The 20121-nt window shown below is 41.6% G+C and overlaps 1 protein-coding gene and 1 long non-coding RNA gene across 4 annotated transcripts in view; both read right to left on the bottom strand.

Moving 5' to 3' along the window:
- The window catches only part of LOC146492085 (interleukin-1 receptor accessory protein-like 1-B), a 338383-nt gene that overhangs the window by 86930 nt on the left and 231332 nt on the right, over positions 1–20121 (bottom strand). The gene's annotated exons all lie outside the window — the stretch shown is intronic.
- LOC146492087 (uncharacterized) overlaps positions 8420–20121 on the bottom strand; it is a 32768-nt gene continuing 21066 nt past the window's right edge. Inside the window, exons 2-3 of the long non-coding RNA XR_014872502.1 lie at positions 12169–20121; positions 8420–12122 (exon numbers count right to left, since the gene is read on the bottom strand). This is a non-coding gene — a long non-coding RNA (uncharacterized LOC146492087). The remainder of the gene's footprint in view (positions 12123–12168) is intronic.

Here is a 20121-nt window from a genome sequence, read left to right as displayed (position 1 = left end):
TGTTGGGGAAAAACAGTTGTGTGAAAAATATACTTAATAGTATTCCCCTGGTGACGTTGTTAAGTGCAAAGGTAAGAGTGCTCCCGATAGAAAAGCAGCAAAGGAAATACAGTATATACAGCTCTTTTTAAGGCACAGAAAACATTTGTTCTCCTATAATTTGCATGCTAATGATACTGTTCTAGCAATTTATGCAAAATGTGCCTTGATTTGAGTGATTGCAAAGAGAAAAAAATAACTAGAAGTTTTACTGGAAGCCTAACAACGAGCAAGTTTGCATGTAACGCAGTGGTTTTTGAAAAAACGAAAACAAAACTTCTCTGAATGACATGGTAATGATTGCTCGTCCCTTCTTCTTGCTGACACAAGAGTCTGCCTCTCGACAGCGAGAGTATCCCTCACACTGGTACCGCTGGGGCCGGAGCAGGTTGACTTTCAAGTAGGGGGCATCGAGTCAGGGCTAAAGCCTGCTCCGAGTCCCCTGGCTCCAAAGCTTAGGGCTGCGCATGCATATCGGTGCGTGAGTGAATGTTTATGTGGGAGGGGTGTGCACCGAAAGGTCAAGATTCAGCCCACATCCTCCCTCAAAAGGAGGAGAGGAGAACAGAGAGCTGGGTGCTGTTTGTGGGTGTGAAACGGTATAAATACAGCAAACAGCATGACAGTATGCCTGCCCTGTTCTCACACTTTAGTTGCAAAGAGCACGTATATGATGTCTTTATTAGCTGTCATAGATTGATGAGTATAAACTGAAACTCCTCGTCCTCCCACTTTCCAAACACGTTGTATTTTAACGAGTGTCACAAGGTGTCAATAACAACACATGGAAGTCAATACTTACCTTTTATTTCTAATGCAAAATAGACAACAATCATACATATATGATCTCAAGAGCAATTTAGTAGCTCCGTCTAGTGTCTCCGCTTGCACAGCTTTCTGCTGCAGATGCAGCTGGAAAATGTCCATTACAAGTGAGTCCCAATGTGCAAACAAAACTCTTTTTAAAACCTGACTAAAAGGGTCGACAGATAAGTCTTGTGGGGATTCAGTCTTTTCCTTGTCGTGCTCTCACATTCAAAGACCGAAATGAAAAATGCTGAATGTCTTTGTGCCATAAACAAATCAGCAAGTCACTCTTTTGTGCACTCGGTAGCATAACCCATCATTACAGTGAAAATGTCAAACATGCTGTCCTGCTGTTCACAAAAGTCTTAGCTCTAAACAGCTCTGAACATATGTACTCTCCACTTCTGTTTAAGTAAAATTTGCTAGACGCTTCACTGGCAAGCAGAAAATATACCCATGTGACCTTTTTTAAAATAATGTATGACAACCAAGAAAACAGTAAGAAAAGAAAATGCTGGACTTAGTGTTTGAGTCACAATTCTTTAAACGTTATCAGCATACAGACCACATCTCATGAGCTGTAATGGAAACAGTTCCAAAAACTAAGAAGAAAGACTTCTACAAATAGCTTGAAGTAACAAACTAACTTCAATTCCTGTTGCCAAGTTTTCAAGAAATTTTTATGGTGTGTCTTGGTAACCTAACCTGTCACAGACTGCCTTGGTTCTTGGTTACGGTTAAGACTTTACTAGGAAGTATTTTTTACAATATTTCACTCTGTAATACTATGAAGCTGTCATTCAGAGAACAACCAAACTAACCACCAAACTAAATTCAGCATACATTCACCAGTCAACTGGTTGTCAGAATACATTTCTAATCAATTAATTACTTGGCAGGAACTCTAAGGATTCAGGCATGCAGACATGGCCAAGATGACCTGCTGAAGTTCAAACTGAGCATCAGAACGGGGAAGAAAGTGACTCTGAATGTGGCATGGTTGTTGGTATCAGACGTTCTGGTCTAGTTCAGAGTTAACAGAGAATGGATCAAAATAGCGTTGACTAGGAGTTCTTTAGGTGAAAATGCCTTCCTGCGAGGAAGGTAATAGTAAGTCAAATAATCATTTATTCTAACTAACGTCTGCAGAAGAGCGTCCCTGAATGCACAGTGTGTTGAAACCTTGCAGCAGATGTGCTACAGCAGCAGAAGAGCTATTTTCTTGGCACACTTTGGGTCCCTTAGTACCAATTGAGTTTTATGTTTAAACACCACTTTTACCATGTTAAAGTATATTTACATGTAAAGAGATGTTACATAGTACACCTGCTTTCTCATCTTTCACGGAAAGTGGCCTGGGTGTCATTCAACTATAAAGCCAAAACCCTTTGATGCTGTCAGATTAATGGAAAAGGGTAAATATCAAAGAAGGGGTTGATGACAAGCACAGACTACTCTGAGCTTCACCTTTTTCACAAGTCACAATACACAGATACCACAATCCCAATCCTAAATTTCTATGCCTGTGACTGTCATAAGATGTCACTGTAAATTATCTGATGCCACCCAGGTTTTGATTCCAGAGAGATCTACTCGAGTTTAGTGTTCATTAACTATTGTATCGGGGTGATGATAAGGTTGTTAAGAACCTGAACAGTGCAAATAGTAAAATACTTTTATATTTGTCTGAGTTTAAGATGCCATATTTGCCCTTTTATTTAAGTAGGGTCACTCACATCAGTACTTCCACCTTATAGTAACTGCTGACCTGCTGCTGTGCTTTGCCTCACATCTCCCAGCAAACATTGCCATTACAATGATCAGCTTTCTGATGTGCAACTTTATTTTCTTTGGCTGCATTTTAATCTCTGTAAACCAGACTCCTATATCAATGCCACCCTGCATTACCCCTAACACTCAACGGTGCTCTGGTAAAACATGAAATATAGACTCATAAAGGTCTTATCAGCCAGACAAGTGGACCTAAGAGTTCCAGACGAGTGCGCTTAAAGGCTCACGGTGATTTTAAAGGATTTGATGATGTCTGGCTTTAGAACAATTTTAGCTGGATGCATAATACACGACTCTTTGGTAAACAGTTAAACACTTGTCTCGCAGCCCATTTGCTGAGTAATGCGACATGAACATTTGATCATGCTTCAAACGAAGCAACGAGCAGCTGTTAAAATCTCTAGAGTAGGTTTGGACGAAAAAAAATGAAAAATTCGAAAAATAAAAAATCATGTTTCCCATTTGCCGTAACGCGTCCATTCAAATCCAAGCAGTTCTGACCAAAAGCCGAAGCTGCCATCTCACTTAGCACACGAGACAGCTTTCAGTGGCGTTCACGCTGATTAAACAGTGGACGCAGGCCTGCATCCTGCTGTGCAACGGTTTGCTATTTACCTGTCCTCTCAATTCATGTGGATTTTTCCAATAATCACTAATGTTTGCTTATCCTTTGCCTCACCACCTGCCTCTCCACTCATCAGGCACTATTCATTCAATTCGCCATGAGGCAAATAAAAAAAGAAACACACAATTAGTACTCAACGGGGTGAATTTTTGTTTTGCTGATGGTCACCTTTAATTGTGTATCCGCTCATGGTACTTTCAGCAAAACAAAAAAGTTATATAGAGATTTTCATTTTTCAAATGAAACATAGCTAAAGAGGAATACACTGGCAAAGCTCTGGCAATGACATTGAAGTCGCAGGCTGGTATTAAATTGTGAAGAAAATAACAAAAATGCTCTATCATACAGGCTGACAAGATTATTCAGATTCTCTTCTCTAAAGAGAAAACAAGTCCTGTTATAGCTGTGGCCTAAGCAGCCAATAAACATTTGACTGAAGAACTTGAGGTTGGTGTTCAAGACAAAGCATCCCTAAATGAGAACTTGATCAGTTTTTAATGCTGCTGAAATACAGTCAGGCTGAATATGTTCTCATAAAAACGGATGGACCATGAGTTTGCGGCAATAAATCCAATATTTTCCTACTCAACACACCTCAGTCCTCGCCCCTTAGCAAAGTTAGAAAGATTACCTACTTTATCAAAAACCTAAAATACTCATTTCCAGTCTACTAGAGCAGCTTTGGTTGATTCAACTTTCATTTCCACTGCTGGAATAAGCTGTTTTAACCAAGTTCTCCCTTCCTTTAAGCCAACCTTCATTTGACTGGCTGTACCTTGCAATTAGATGGTTTGAACAGCAGGTGGGTGGAGTGCTCACAAACTGAACTATGTGCCTGAGATGACCATGCTACAGATCTGTGGAGTACAGAGAGAATAAGCCCACTGTACTCAGACAGCCTCCGCTGTGATCATAAATGGATGAACAATTATGTGCAGCAACAATTTTCAGGTAGGCTGTGGCATTTATAAGATGCTGATTTCCATGTGTGAGGTGCCAGAGTAATGAGAGTTACTCTACCATGGCTCAGATTGGTGTGGTGGGTGGGCAGTGGTGGTGTGGTGAGGTGTGGGGGGATAGTGTTTGTTAACAGTTCGAATGGTCCAGCTCTTTGTGAGTCTGGAGGTGAGGGACCTGAGTGACTTGAGGCGCTGACCAGGGGGAAGTGGGTGAGCGGGGTGCAAGAAGATGATTGCACTGGTTTTCCTGAGACAGGAGGAGCTGCCAATGGCCTGCAGGGGTGACAGAGAGCAGCCAATGAGTTTTTGGGGTGGTGTTAAGGCACACCCTTCCAGTTCTTAGTTTTGGCCCCAGGCAGTAGGAGAGCACGCTCTCCACTGAGGAGTAACAGAAGGCCAGCTGCAGCTTCTTATCCAGGTGATTCTTCCTTGGGACACAGAGGAAGTGCAGCCAGGGCTGGGTCTAGTTTACCAGGGGGGTTGTGTTGTGGGTCCAGGTGAGATCAGTGGAGATGTGGGTGCCCAGAAACAGATTCCACCCGTTCTCCATTTATAATGAGAGGGAGTGGGCCTGCCAGTACTTATTGAAGACCATTATGAGTTTTTTTGTTTTAAAGATGTTCAGCTTTAGGTTATTTTCTGAGCACCAGTGGGACAAGTTCTCTACCTCCACCCTGTACACTGGTGTCATTGGCATACACTGGGTGAGCAGTCACAGGTGTACAGGGCGTTCAGTAGGGGGCTGAGTATGCAGCCCTCTGGGGATCCGGTGCTGAGTGACAGTGGGGGAGGAGGTGGAAGCCGAGTTGGACTGATTGATGCCGGTTGGTGACGGAGAAGGTGGCAGGGGAGATCTGAAGGTGGTGAGTAAGTCCAAGGTTATGGTGTTGAAAGCTGAGCGGTAGTCCACATAGCGCATCCCCACTGTATTTTACATAGGTCCTCTTGTTCTCCAGATGGCAGAAGAGTCCTCTATATTATAACGATTGAGTCATGCTGAACTGTAGATGGGGCTCAGAATGTGCCAAGAAACTATCCTCTACACCGTTACACCACCAGCAGAAGCCCAAACCATTGACATAAGGCAGGACGAATCCATGCTTTCATGGTGTTTAATCTGAATTCCTTCCCTTTGCAGCCTCAATTTCCTGTTCTTAGCTGACAGGAGTTGCACCCGGTGTGGTTGTCTGCTGCTGTAGCTTATCAACATTTGATGTGTCCATTCAAAGATGCTCTTCCTTGGTATTAAACAGGTGCCGACTTGAGTTTTCCAGCCTTCACGGCTCCAACAACCTTTTTCACTTTTCTTCCCATTCTATGCTCAGTTTGGCCATGCAGACATGGTCTTGACCAGTCCACATGCCTAAATGCACTCAATTGCTGCCATGTGATTGTCTGATTAAATATTTGAGTTAACAAGCATTTGAACAGGTGTAGCTTACATCTCGCCGGCAGTATTTAGCAGTACATTGGAAATGTAGTTTGAATGTAGTCACTTAGACTAAGGCTATATGAAACTCTTATTTCTTTAACAACATATACAAAAGTTTCAGCCACACAATGTTCTAGTTACTGTAACTTAAGCTAACATGAGCTATCAAACCGCTAAATGCATTCGTCTAACTTTGACTTTATTGTACCAATTATGTATTTAAGCCTAAATTTCTTCAAAGCATATTGTCATTAATGATTAATTATTGAAATATAGAGTGTGTAAAATTTTCACCCCAGTAAAATGCAGAGTGCAACTGAGTTCCTACTTAAAATGCGATTAGTCGGAAGGGAGACGTCCTTCCCAGCCGATATAGTCAAATATGGTGGGGAACAAAACTGCAAACCTGTTCAAATATACTTAGAACTGATTTATTATACGTTTATAAAAATGCATGAATTTGTTGGAAGACATAATTACACACTAATCTAGGTATATTTATGATTACAATATTCTTTTTTCTAGTAAATAAAAATGACTGAGTGCAGCTTTAAATACTTATAAATATAAATACACTTTGCTCTAAAGTATTGCTTCATGTTTATGAGGATGAAGAATCTTTTATTGTGTATATGTAAAACTGAAAGAGACCCGTACTTGCACAGAATTATTCCTCGTAAGCAATAAATATCTTTGGATATTTGTTCTCCCAATTTGGCCGTTTTTGCTGATAGTTTACAGTAGTCTGTCATTATGTGTTTACAGCTGAAGTAATGTCCTCAGTGTGTCCTCATATGAGGTTTTCAAACAAACTCCTATCCTCACAAGTGCCTTCTCAAGACTATAGCAACACCTATTTTCTGTTAATTGGAAAAGGCTTTTGTTTGCTCGCCATCTCCAAAGAGAGTTATTACAACAAGTGCAGGCTAAATGATTGAACTGGTGGAACTCAGCGAACCCTTTGCACGGCTTTTTTGTTTGAGAAAGCACTCTGTAATCAGCTGCTGTGCAGATACATTCATTTTCTTTTTATCTGCGCCACATAATAAGGACTTTGGTCCAATTCCACTATGCTGCTGCAGCGTTTATGAAGAAGTCAAAAAATGGGGGTATCTGAGTAACTAGGTCACTTTGATGTTTCACATTTCTAAAGCACTAACAATCTACTTAGACCATAACTTCACAACATTTCCCCCCAACTACAGTGGTGGATATTAAAGTTTCTCTTTTGCCAGTGCCCGACAGTGAATAGCGTTGGTCAAATGTGCTCGCATCAATATGGATTTTCTTCAAACACTTCATATCTTAAAGTGAGAGAGGAAATCAAACATGTACAGAGGAGGACCTTCAACCAGAAGACAAAAGTAAAACAAATTCAGGAGCCAAAAGATTCGGTGAGATATTCTATACAATATTTAACAAAGGAACTTGTGGAAACACTGGGCCTTTCATAGTATAGATTTCAGAAATAATAATGGCCCGAAACATCTACTGTATTCACTTAGGACCACAAGCACAGGGTCTTTTAACCGCCTGCCGTGTCCCTCAGCTGCTACATTGGAGCTGTTTTCAGTGGCAAACAATGTAGAAGTCTTGTAAAAGTCAGCTCTGAGGTGTGAAAGTGTATCACAATGAATGCGAATCGAGAAGTTGCTAAAGAAAGGACAGGCTCAATGGTCAGGTACAAGCTGCCCTCAAGAATCAATGACATGGCCTTGCTATTCAAAGGGATATAAGAAATAATAAGAGCACAGAGGAAAAGCTTTCAAAAAGAAACAGTCCATCCTTTCTGCTGGTGATACAAGAGACCAGAAAGAACCAGAGTCTTGCCATAGATTTGCCAAATCTGAACAAACACTGGTGAATGAGAAGTTATCAGGTGGATTTGGATAGTTTAAAAATATATTTATTTATTTATTTTTTCTTTTTTGGGGGGTGGGTGGTGGGGGTGGGGGGTTTACAGCTTATTGCACTTGTGATGTGATAAGTGTCAAAATGTGAGGGAATCTTTACTTTCACTTCACAACTGGAGCCCAGAGTGTAAGATCAAATTACACACTATCCAACCTCAGGCATGGCTGCCTCCTTATCACGATGAATTACTGTGTTGTTATACTGTAATGCTGCTCTAAAGTGTAGACAGCATTAGAATGGGAAGCCACGGAGGAAGCATAGCCCCCTGGGCTATAAGATTATAACCCTGCTGCTAAACCCAGGGATAATAGGAGTTTTCTGTCCTTGGGTGTACTACGCCAGATAGAAAAGTCCTTCAAATTCTCTCAGTCTTTACCTGTGGCTACGGATAAGTCAACAGAGTTATCACAGCCCACCATAACTGCTGCCTCTGAACCACACAGAGGCAGCAGTGTTTCTCATGTTGAGGTTTGATGGAAAGAAAGTTCCACTTTCAATGTCCAATTCAAATACAAGGAACAAGGGGAAAATGATTTAAGAGGTTGTTGGTTTTTTTTTGCCACATTCTATAACTGTTGTTAGAACAAAAAGGTATTTAGCATGCTGAACACTGTCACATTTCATTCCTGAGTTGTTGAACAATCAATATTTGACTTTTGTTTGCTAGTTTGACAGTAGTAACAACCTTAGAAATTGTAATTTTCTCATTTTTTGCCTTCCAGCAGCAAAGAATATTGAAGGAAACAAGTATTTCATCTTGCTAACATATGCACTTTGATGTTTGATAGATTTATAGCAATGAAAATTGATTTGCCTGGAAAATATCAATAATGTATTTTGAGCACTATAGATATACAGACATTAATTCAATTCAATTCAATTTTATTTATATAGCGCCAAATCACAACAAATGTCGCCTCAAGGCGCTTCATAGATACAGAGAAAAACCCAACAATCATATGACCCCCTATGAGCAAGCACTTTGGCGACAGTGGGAAGGAAAAACTCCCTTTTAACAGGAAGAAACCTCCGGCAGAACCAGGCTCAGGGAGGGGCGGCCATCTGCTGCGACCGGTTGGGGTGAGAGAAGGAAGACAGGATAAAGACATGCTGTGGAAGAGAGACAGAGATTAATAACAGATACGATTCAATACAGAGAGGTCTGTTAATACATAGTGAGTGAGAAAGGTGACTGGAAAGGAAAAACTCAATGCATCATGGGAATCCCCCGGCAGCCTACATCTATTGCAGCATAACTAAGGGAGGATTCAGGGTCACCTGGTCCAGCCCTAACTATATGCTTTAGCAAAAAGGAAGGTTTTAAGCCTAATCTTAAAAGTAGAGATAGTGTCTGTCTCCTGAATCCAAACTGGAAGCTGGTTCCACAGAAGAGGGGCCTGAAAACTGAAGGCTCTCCCTCCCATTCTACTTTTAAATACTCTAGGAACAACAAGTAGGCCTGCAGAGCGGGGAGCGAAGTGCTCTAATAGGGTGATGTGGTACTACAAGGTCATTAAGATAAGATGGGGCCTGATTATTTAAGACCTTGTATGTGAGGAGCAGGATTTTGAATTCAATTCTGGATTTAACAGGAAGCCAATGAAGGGAAGCCAAAACAGGAGAAATATGCTCTCTCTTTCTAGTCCCTGTCAGTACTCTTGCTGCAGCATTTTGGATTAACTGAAGGCTTTTCAGTGAGTTTTTTGGACATCCTGATAATAATGAATTGCAGTAGTCCAGCCTGGAAGTAATAAATGCATGAACTAGTTTTTCAGCGTCACTCTGAGACAGGATATTTCTAATTTTAGAGATGTTGCGCAAATGGAAGAACGCAGTCTTACATATTTGTTTAATATGTGCGTTGAAGGACATATCCTGGTCAAAAATGACTCCAAGGTTCCTCACAGTGTTACTGGAGGCCAAGGTAATGCCATCGAGAGTAAGAATCTGGTTAGATACCATATTTCTAAGCTTTTCAGCGCCGAGTACAATGACCTCAGTTTTATCTGAGTTAAGAAGCAGAAAGTTAGTGGCCATCCAAGTCTTTATGTCTTTAAGACATTCCTGCAGTTTAACTAATTGGTGTGTGTTATCTGGCTTCATGGACAGATAGAGCTGGGTGTCATCTGCATAGCAGTGAAAATGTATGCTATGTCTTCTAATGATGCTGCCTAGGGGAAGCATGTATAATGTAAACAGAATTGGTCCTAGCACCGAACCCTGTGGAACTCCATAATTAACCTCAGTGTGTGAAGAGGACTCTCCATTTACATGCACAAATTGGAGTCTATTAGATAGATATGATACAAACCACTGCAGTGCAATACCTGTAATACCTACAGCATGTTCTAATCGCTCTAATAGAATATTATGGTCAACAGTATCGAATGCTGCACTAAGGTCAAGAAGGACAAGCACAGAGATGAGTCCACTGTCAGAGGCCATAAGAAGATCATTTGTAACCTTCAATAAAGCTGTTTCTGTGCTGTGATGAACTCTGAAACCTGACTGAAACTCTTCAAATAAACCATTCCTCTGCAGATGATCTGTTAGCTGTTTGACAACTACTCTTTCAAGGATTTTTGATATGAAAGGAAGGTTGGAGATTGGCCTATAATTAGCTAAGACTGCTGGGTCTAGAGATGGCTTTTTGAGTAAAGGTTTAACTGCAGCCACCTTGAAGGCCTGTGGTACATAGCCGATTATTAGAGATAGGTTGATCATATATAAGATCGAAGAATTAATCAATGGCAGGACTTCTTTGAGCAGTTTTGTAGGAATGGGGTCTAAAAGACACGTTGATGGTTTGGAGGAAGTAATTATTGAAGTTAACTCAGAAAGATCGATTGGAAAAAAAGAGTCTAACTTAACATCAATGGAACTAAGAGTAGCTGTAGATAATATTACATCTGTGGGATGATTATTGGTAATTTTTTCTCTAATGATAAAAATTTTATTTGTGAAGAAGTTCATGAAGTCATCACTAGTTAACGTTAAAGGGATGGTTGGCTCAACAGAGCTCTGACTTTTTGTCAGCCTGGCTACAGTGCTGAAGAGAAACCTGGGGTTGTTCTTATTTTCTTCAATCAGTGATGAGTAGTAAGCTGTTCTGGCTATGCGGAGGGCTTTCTTATAAAGCAACAAACTATTTCTCCAGGCTAAATGATGATCCTCTAAATTTGTGACACGCCATTTCCTCTCCAGATTACGAGTCATCTGCTTTAGGGTACGTGTTTGAGAATTATACCACGGGGTCAGGTACTTCTGATTAGAGACCTTAGTTTTCACTGGAGCTACAGTATCCAGAGTCGTACGTAGTGAGGAGGTGAAATTATTAACAAGATAATCGACCTCTGTTGGGGTAGCGTTCAGATAGCTGCTCTGCTCTGTGTTGGTACAGGGCATTGACGATGATAACAGTGGCTGGATTATATTCTTAAACTTAGTTACAGCGCTTTCAGAAAGACATCTACTTTGATAAAGTCCACTCTCCACTGCTGCGTAATCAATTATTGTAAATGTAAATGTTATCAAGAAATGATCAGAAAGGAGAGGGTTTTCAGGAAACACTGTTAAATGTTCAGTTTCTATGCCATATGTTAAAACAAGATCTAGAGTGTGATTAAAGTGGTGGGTGGGTTCTTTTACATTTTGAGAGAAACCAATTGAGTCTAACAACAGATTAAATGCCATGTTGAGGCTGTCATTTTTAGCATCTACATGGATGTTAAAATCACCCACAATAATTATTTTATCTGAGCTCAGAACTAAATTAGATATAAAGTCTGAGAAATCAGACAGAAACTCTGTGTAAGGCCCAGGTGGACGATAGATGATAACAAGTAAGACTGGTTTCTGAGTTTCACAGCTGGGGTGGACGAGGCTAAGCATCAGGCTTTCAAATGAATTAAAAGTCTGTCTTGGTCTTTCATTAATTAATAGACTGGTGTGAAAAATTGCTGCCACACCGCCCCCTCGACCTGTGCTTCGAGATTTCTGGTAGTTAGAATGACTCGGGGGTGTTGATTCATTTAAACTAACATAATCATCCTGCTGCAACCAGGTTTCTGTAAGGCAGACACATTAGACGTTAATTATTCGAAACTGACCACGGCACTGGACAATGACTGAAAATGATCGCCTGATTGTATCAAATTCAAACAAAACTTTCACAGCCATAAAGAATATTCAACAATTCCAATGTTCAGGTTTGAACAGGATCTTCTCTCACTGAAGTAACTCTCACTGCTCATACTGAGGCCATTGCTTTGAGCTCTGGCTAGCTTTAGCTATTGCCATATTGATAAACGGCCCTTTAAGTGTATTTACTTCAACATTACTTGCCATCTGTGTACAGGACTTACTGTATGAGTTAACTGACACTTTTCTCCAACTCTTCAAGGTCTTTGTTGAATGTACCCCTTGTAGTTTAAAATCACTGTTCACCGCTAACCAAACTCCTCAACATATATAACCCCAAAAGAGCACTGAGATCGTCTAGCCAGATGCTCTTAGTACAACCAAGGTCTCAACTAAAGCACAGAGGGGATCGGGCCTTTGCAGTTATTCCAGAGCCCTTAGACTCTGGAATAACTTGCCACTTGATATTCGTACTTCAGCGTCTATACAGTCTTTTTAATCTCGTCTAAAAACTCACTTCTTTACGTTGGCTTTTAATTTGAGCTCAGTTTTAGTACCATCAGGTTTTTTGTTTTGTGCTTGTCAAGCACTTTGGACAACTTTGTTGCTTTTAAACGTGCTACAGAAATAAAATTGACACTGACACTGACTGACCATCTTCTGCCTTCAGAACTGCATCAGTTTGTTTGTGACAGACATTAAACAATGGTGTGAAAAAGATATCGGGTTGTGTTGATATGCTAATATCTCGTGGTTGCCCCGGACTCATGATGTCAGTCTCCCATCCAACCACATGCCAAAGGTGCTGGAACTGAGGATCATCTGAGTAAAGCGAGCTTTATGCCACAGTAGGCTATTCGACTGAAAGCATCCATTTAAATGTAGGTTCACAGTGACCATAGCAGACGTAGTTACCAACAATACTGAGGTATTATGTTCAGTTGATGCAAAAAGAGCTCAAAGTGTGCCAAGACAATATCTCTTAAATAGTTTACTGCAAAGTAAACTGGTTGTCACTGTTTATGTTTCACAGCAAGATCATTGCGCTGACCTTTCACTGCCACCAGTTTTGGAGAGCTCGGTGTTTCTTAATGAAACAGCCACTGAGTGTTTGTTCTGTACATTATAGCAAGTGAGCCATGACATGTGGTGATGTATAGAGAGGATGAAGTCTGTGCATCGGATGCATCTAAGAAAAACAAACAAACAAACAAAACGCACAAAACAAAGAAAGCAAAGAGGATGAAATGGCCTTTGTGCGATGGCTTTATATAGGAATAGCTAGAGCTATTCATCCCAAGTGGGTGGTTGATTTTCCATTCATACCAGGAACTGACAGCGGAAATCTTGACCTTGCAACGTGAAATAGTTCCTGCATATGTACCAAGAGGTCCTGGAAAGTTTCATAATAACGCTGATGACCAAATCGATCTGAATCAATACACATAATTAGCCTCCTTAAAGTCCTGTCATTTATTCACCGCCTTCATTCAACTTCAAAGGAAAACTTTAATCTGGAATTTCCTGTGTTGCCTCTCGATTAATGTGTTACCTCCCCCCCAATCACTGTCTATATCAGTTGCCATTGTGTCCTGTGACGCACGCACCCGCCCGAAACACCTTGAATCGATAACCTTGGCTGTGTTTAAGCTAAAGTCATGGAGGCTGTAATGATGCTTAACAGCCCATTAAGGTGATGGAGACCTCGGGCACGGTGCGGGTGACGCGTCAGGGTCAAGCAGTGGCTCCAAACACCTGAGGGAGGCCATGTTCACACATATAAGGCACATCTTTTGCAGCCTGTTATGTAAGTGGGAACACTGCATCTTTGAATAATACCAGAGCGTTAATTAGCTTTAGCCTATTTGTTAAGCAGAACAGAGGATCCTTTTAGTGCACGCACGCACACACACACACACACACACACACACACACACACTGGTTAAAATGTACATTTAACTATTCATGAAAGCTCCGTGTGTTTCGCTCGCTGCAGTGCCAAACTACTCCTGGCTAAGTTTCTTTTATCTCCAGCTCTATTGTTTGGTGACCTCGGTTGTATAAGAGGCTTGTTCTCCACTGTTTGCTTCTGCGGTGAAATTGATTAACATTGGGCTATAATTGCGGCAAAGAGTTGAGGACAAACACCGGGCCCCATTATCTTTCACAATGTGTGACAAAATGGAGCTGTAATTACTAGCAACCGTTTTCAGAAGACAACACGTCTAAATGCAGCAAAAAAAAAGAGAAGAAGACGTGTGGTCCATTAAGTTGTATGCACATGTGCATTTGCACTTAATTGATGATTACCCCTTGCTGATCAAAAGAGACTTAATGTTGCTGCAGATGGCAACAACAAAGGAGGAGGAAGAAAAAGAAGGAGGAGTGTAAGAGTGTGCAAGGCCGGATAAAGAGCCAGGGAAAGGGAGCAAATGGAAGGTTAAGTGCAAGGAAGGTCCAAGCTAGAATTCAAGTAAAATGATACGTTTTGTTCTCCGTGAATGAATGAATTTTATTATTTAAAGGATACAGCTCTCTCGGCTGCTGAAGGATTCTCCTCCTTCACTCGCTGACACTTTCTGAGGAGTACTGCAGCGACGATCCATAAGTCAATCATCCCAATTTAGGTTGTACAGGTGCACGCATGAGCACACGCGCATATAGGCACACGCCTACATGTGCATCAACATACACAGCGCACAGAGATTACAGAACATGACGCTCAAATGATCCCACATGACTCAAACACATCTGGCAGACAGGCAAATTTCACAGCCTTCAGAATCTGTGTGGCACAAACCAGAAATTAGACGACTGGGTTCCTGAATTTTTAGCTAATGAAAAAAAAAGGGGGGTTGAATGCACGATTACAGCTAAAGTGCACACGCACGCGCAGTACACTATACGAAGCCAAAGATGCTTGAGCTGCGTACTGTGCTGCTCTTTCCCTTTATGCAGGTTGACACACTCGTTTTGTTGCTTCAGGCGTTGACCGCGTTTCACTACTGGAAAAAAAAGAAAGAATGAAAGAAAGAAAAGGATCTCCATGGCAACAGCTTTTGCAGTTTGTAGGTTCTAATATGTGTGATGAGATCATCCAGCACCACTGATCAGAGGTATCCGCTGATGCGTATCCCCTTTACCTGTCAGTCAAAATTTCCAGCTTTGAGAAAAAAGAAAAAAAAACAAGTCCAGCGGAAAATGAGATATCAGCCCTGTGTAGTTGTACTCGGCACATTCAGAAATTAATATGTCGATAAGGCATTTGATCAAATACATGTAAAAATTCTTTCTTAAGAAAAAACTCTCAGAAATCCATGTTTTAGTCTGAATAATACAGATAAACTGAGACATTTTACTGCTACATTTAACTCATTTTGAATTTGATGAAATAAAAAAAGTAAAAAGCCGTTGGGGGCAGCAAAAGTGTAGAAAAAGTGTAGAAAGGTAAACGGTACTAAAGAAACAGCTGAAGGAAAATGTTTGTAATTTAATTAATTCAAATGAAGGTAATTGGCAACAGGTCAGTAACATGACTGCCTCTGTAAGATGTTTTTTTTATTATACCCAGAGTTTCTCAGAAGACAGCTGGGCAGACGTTCTCCAATCTACCAAAAACAAAGTTCAAAGTTTTTGAATAATGTTCCTCAATGTAAAATTGCAACTATTGCGATGGCTCTCGTCATCTACAGAACCTAACTGAAGAAAATCAAAAGATTCTGAGAATCTGGAGAAATCTCTGTGTGCGGGGAAAACGATTGAAAATGAATATTATGTCATTTATTTATTTATCTTTATTTGATCTTTATTAGTTATTTTTATTCTAAGTTATTGTAATCAGGCCAGACTGGACTCGGGGACGGGAAAGAAACACAAGAAGAAAAGTTCAGAAGAAAGTTAACAGAAGGAGAGGGAAAGGAGAAAAGACATGCCTGTGACATTTAGGGCTTAAGCCTGACCAAAACTTGTGTGCAAGCTGCTATGTAACCCACCTCCCCCTACAACTCCTTCTTTCAGGCTTTACCTGACTTAATGTCATATTTGCTTTTACTGTTGCACCCTCTCCCCTATGCCGGGGTCTGTGCGACTACTCTCTCATCCTCAGGGTTTCCATATAGGCACACAGGGCCTTGTCACCAAATATAAACGAATAGAGATGGAAATGTCATTTTTCTTCTGACTAACTATAGATATGAGTGAAACTAATTTTAGTCTTTAATTTCACAATGAACAACAATTTACATTTAAGTATTTCACACAAAGCCGACATATTATTCATCTCAAATGTTTAACTAAGTATCAAAAACTTTGTTGAAACTATCACATAATATGAAGTCCAGTCTTGAAGTCACACATATTGTTCACTGTTCAAGCTCCGTGCTTTAGCGCACTCAACCATAACCCCTTAAAAAAACATACTGACTTGAAACTGGGGCAATCAATGGCTACCCGAAGTGTTCAATTCATAGAAAGCAGTGAAAGCATATTTTACTCCTTGTAGAGTCTCTCTGCTTTCAGCCTGGTCATGCTCAGTCAGGTGAATTCACGCCCCGATCCGCAAAAAGGTTTTTGGTTCTGGCACGAGTACATGTTTGCCCCGTAAACTGATCAAATTCTGAGCGCACACATGTTCAGCCCTGCGTTCATCCTGCTGCTTCAGTCAGCCATGAAATCATTAAAAGGTGCCACTGTGCTGGTTCCACTTGTGGGCATACATGCTCAAGCAAGAAGTGCTATGCTTTGGGTTGAGAAGCTGTTGATCGTCTCTTCACTTTAGTTGCTCTATAATTTCGGTCGATTTTTGCTTAATATGTCAATAGAACACGTTGTTCTCTAACAGCTTCCTCAGGTTGTTTGCGCAGACTGGTAATTGGCCTTGTTATCATTGACGATTTCCCGTCTACTAATCAGAGGGTCGTAGTTCGATCTGCAGCATCTCCAGTCCACTTCTAGCGTGATGATGGTGAAGTTGCTGCGTGGGTATTCTAGAAAACACTCTGTGGATGTATGGGTGAAAATAATAACTTGTAGTGTAAAGTGCTCCGAGGGGTCGATAAGGCTCAAAAATGGTCAATATCATTGCAAGCCGTTTTCTGGGTGTTTGCATGTTGAAGTAAATCGTACTAGAAGGTCCTATATTTGCGTTTCTTGTAAAATACACATGAAGCTGGTTCAAGTAATTTATAGTGCTGTCAAGACGTTAACTACACATACAAATCCTTTTAACTTGGCAAAAATGACTTACGAGTGCGACAGTGACACCGAAGGGAACTACAGGTCCTTTTGGTGTCAATGAAATGATGGTGAAATGTGACCAAGGGGTAAAATATAAACTACGAATTCCTGTGAGAAAGGAGCCACAAAGCCCTTCAATGCTGTGATACAAACACGGGCACGGCAGCAAAAGGAAAGCTACACAATAGAGGGAGAATGGATAAAATGTTGGGAGAGCCGAGATGAGCGGGAGTGAAATATGGCAAGTGAGGGAAGACAGATAGAGAGATGCCACAAGCATGAGCAGATGGCTGCGAAGAGACTGGAAAAGAGTGAGATAGTGAGTGAGGCAGATAGAGAGGGAGAGAGGGAGAAGGGGAGGGAAAATCTGGATCAGGCTGAAAAAGGCCTCGAGTTCACTTTGGGGAATGCAGTAAGTAGGACAGGCAAAACTTACATTCCAAAATATGAGACCCAAAAATAGCCCAAAGGAGAATAAACCACTCAGGCCTGGGAGCTATGCTAGATGGTCAGTCGAAACAGCACCATCCACTCTTTAGGAGTCATAATCTACCTGAGGATGGACACAAAGGGGAGCTGAAATCTTAATGGTAATCTATGCAAATTCAGTTGTGCAGGGCTGGAAATGAAAAACAGGGACTTTCCTGATGCAAATCAAGTCTACTAAATGAGGCACTTTCATTAATATGTATGTAAAAAGTGGAGCTATATCACACACTGTATATAGTGAAAGATTGGAGAAAAGCAGAAATGCCACAAAGTTGCCGTTGTGAGAAACCCTTTTGCCTTCGGAGCTGTGCTCTAACCTCGCCCACCCTACACCTTTATTCATTTAGCCGGTAAAGACAGAGTTCTTTTCTCTGATGCTGGGGGCAACAGCGATATACAGTAAGAGCTGGTCATTAATTCAACAGTCCCCTCATATGTGAGAAGTGCACTTAAAAGTAGAAAATGATGTGTCTCGTTAACGGGGTTGAACCAATACTATTACATTATACTACGAGACCAACCCCCATGGCTGATATACAATAAATGGAGACCCCGTGCCTCTTCTTGTGGCCTATGTGCGTGCTCTGATTCAATCTCTAACCCAGTTTCCTCATGCGCGCACACACGTGCACACACACAAAGCGCCCCAAGAGGATAACATTCACTGGTACTCTCCACCAGACGTGGGATGAGAGCAGACCAGCTGGCAGATTGACAGCTGTTTGATGATTGTAGATGCGCTGCATTATGCTCCCCGGCGAAAAACGACACGGAACTATGAAAAGGCAATCACACCGTGTTAGAACGCAGCCGCCTCAATCACAGAGGGGGGGAACCCCGCAGAACCCTCCGATCCAATCCGATGCAGTGTTTACACTACGTGCCTTTGGGCTCGTATAGCCTCGTATCTCGAGCAAGTGCGGGAGCGTTGCCATTGATCTGCATTGATCTCTCCTCGGTTGGTGTTTTACCCGCTAAAAAACTTCACCTCCCTACACTTGCATGTTAATATTAAGGTAACCTTGATTGTGATGCAACCTGCCTTGAGCTGTGTCCAAAGTCCAGCTTAAAACCGAATCGGCTCAGTCAGTATTAATGAATGGAACTAGCAGTTACCCAAGGCCAAACATTGGAGATCCTGTGCTTGTGTCAAATTTGCATGAGGCTGATGATTCACCGCTACTGAACTGCTGCAGAGATAACTTTTTTTCATGCGGTTTTATAGCACTCGCGGATAGGTCTGGCGTTTTAATTTCAAGGATGTGTGTGCAGCGAGCTATTGAGAGTCATGCCTTCACTGCAGCAAAACTTTCCTCCTTTAATGCCAGCCATTTTATTCAGCATGACTGACGTTTAGCTGACATTATTACCCACCTTTGGAAAATGAGCACTAACACACGCTGGTAAAGGCCAAGTCCAGATGGCAACAATCATGACAAGCCGTCAGAATGTGTCTTGTGGACATCCTGTCTGACAAGAAAAAGTCAATACAGCAAAAGCCACAACCAACTGTCAGGTTCTGTAGAAAGTAGGCTTTTACATATTAGACAGTGTTGCTGCACATTTTTAAAGCAAACTAACACCTTTTTTCTCATTTAATACCAAATGTAGCAATGTCTAAATGCTGTTTTGTTTCTCTCACAGGTGTCTTGACCTCGAGGACTGCGTGGATGTTGCTGTTGTATCCTCTTGCACAAGAGATGAGTTGTTTTGTGCCCAATCCAACAAAACCCTCGCTGCTGTTATTGTCATGTCCACATTACTAGCAGGTGGCCCAACAGGAGCTGTTGATGTAGCAGCAGCAGACACGCAGGGCTCCATTAGCATTGTTTTTCTGATCTCACATGATTCCTGTTCACGGGTTTGAATAGTTAAATGGTTTCTTGTGGTGGCGAGCTTGTTTTTAAACTTCCCAGTCCCCATCTTAGTAGCTATGTCTTTTTTCTTTTGTCCATTTGCACTTTGTGGCACTGCATATAACCCTAAAGTTAAGATAAAAAGCAAAAACTGAATAAGTAAAAAGATTTAAGACCACGTTGATCTTGAGGATAAGGGCTGGCGTCCACGATGGGCTGGAATCATGTCACTGCCTCCAAGTGGAAGATTCAGGAATCTTGGATTGACAGATGCTGTACAGGCCTTACATGATGAAGGGAGAGCATGACATGGAAGCGAAGCTGCTGATTTTCAAGTTGATCTACAATCTGACACTTATATATGGCAATGGGCTGTGGGTAGCAACTGAGAGAATGCGATACAAGCCAAGGAAATGAGCTTCTCCACAGGGTGTCTGGGCTCTCAGACTCAGATTAGTGCCACTGCTTCTGCACATTAGCCATTTGATAAAGATGCCTCCTGTTTTTGCATCCGTGGTGTGGGGGTTCAGGCATGTCATACTAGGGGGAGGTCCTGCAGAGACCTGGGAGAAACCCTGGAGAGATTGGATATCTTGGCTGGTTTGGGAAAGCCTCAGTGTCCCTCACCAAAAGTCGGAAGTGGCAGCCAAGGTGTCTCTGCTTATACTGATATCCATCTTCTATCCAGGTTTGGGTCTGAGCAAAGCAACCCACACTTCCCTCACCCCCCCCCCCCCCCCCACCTCTTCCAGCTCATCTGTGGGGTCACTGAATTGCTCCCAAGCCACCCAAGTGATATAATCTCCTCAGCCGGTCCTGGGTCCGAGCAAGAGC

Source organism: Neolamprologus multifasciatus, chromosome 23 (assembly GCF_963576455.1).
Source record: "Neolamprologus multifasciatus chromosome 23, fNeoMul1.2, whole genome shotgun sequence".
Lineage (NCBI taxonomy): Eukaryota > Metazoa > Chordata > Actinopteri > Cichliformes > Cichlidae > Neolamprologus > Neolamprologus multifasciatus.
The sequence above is the reverse complement of the archived record's forward strand: the minus strand, read 5'-3'. Positions and strand labels throughout refer to the sequence as shown.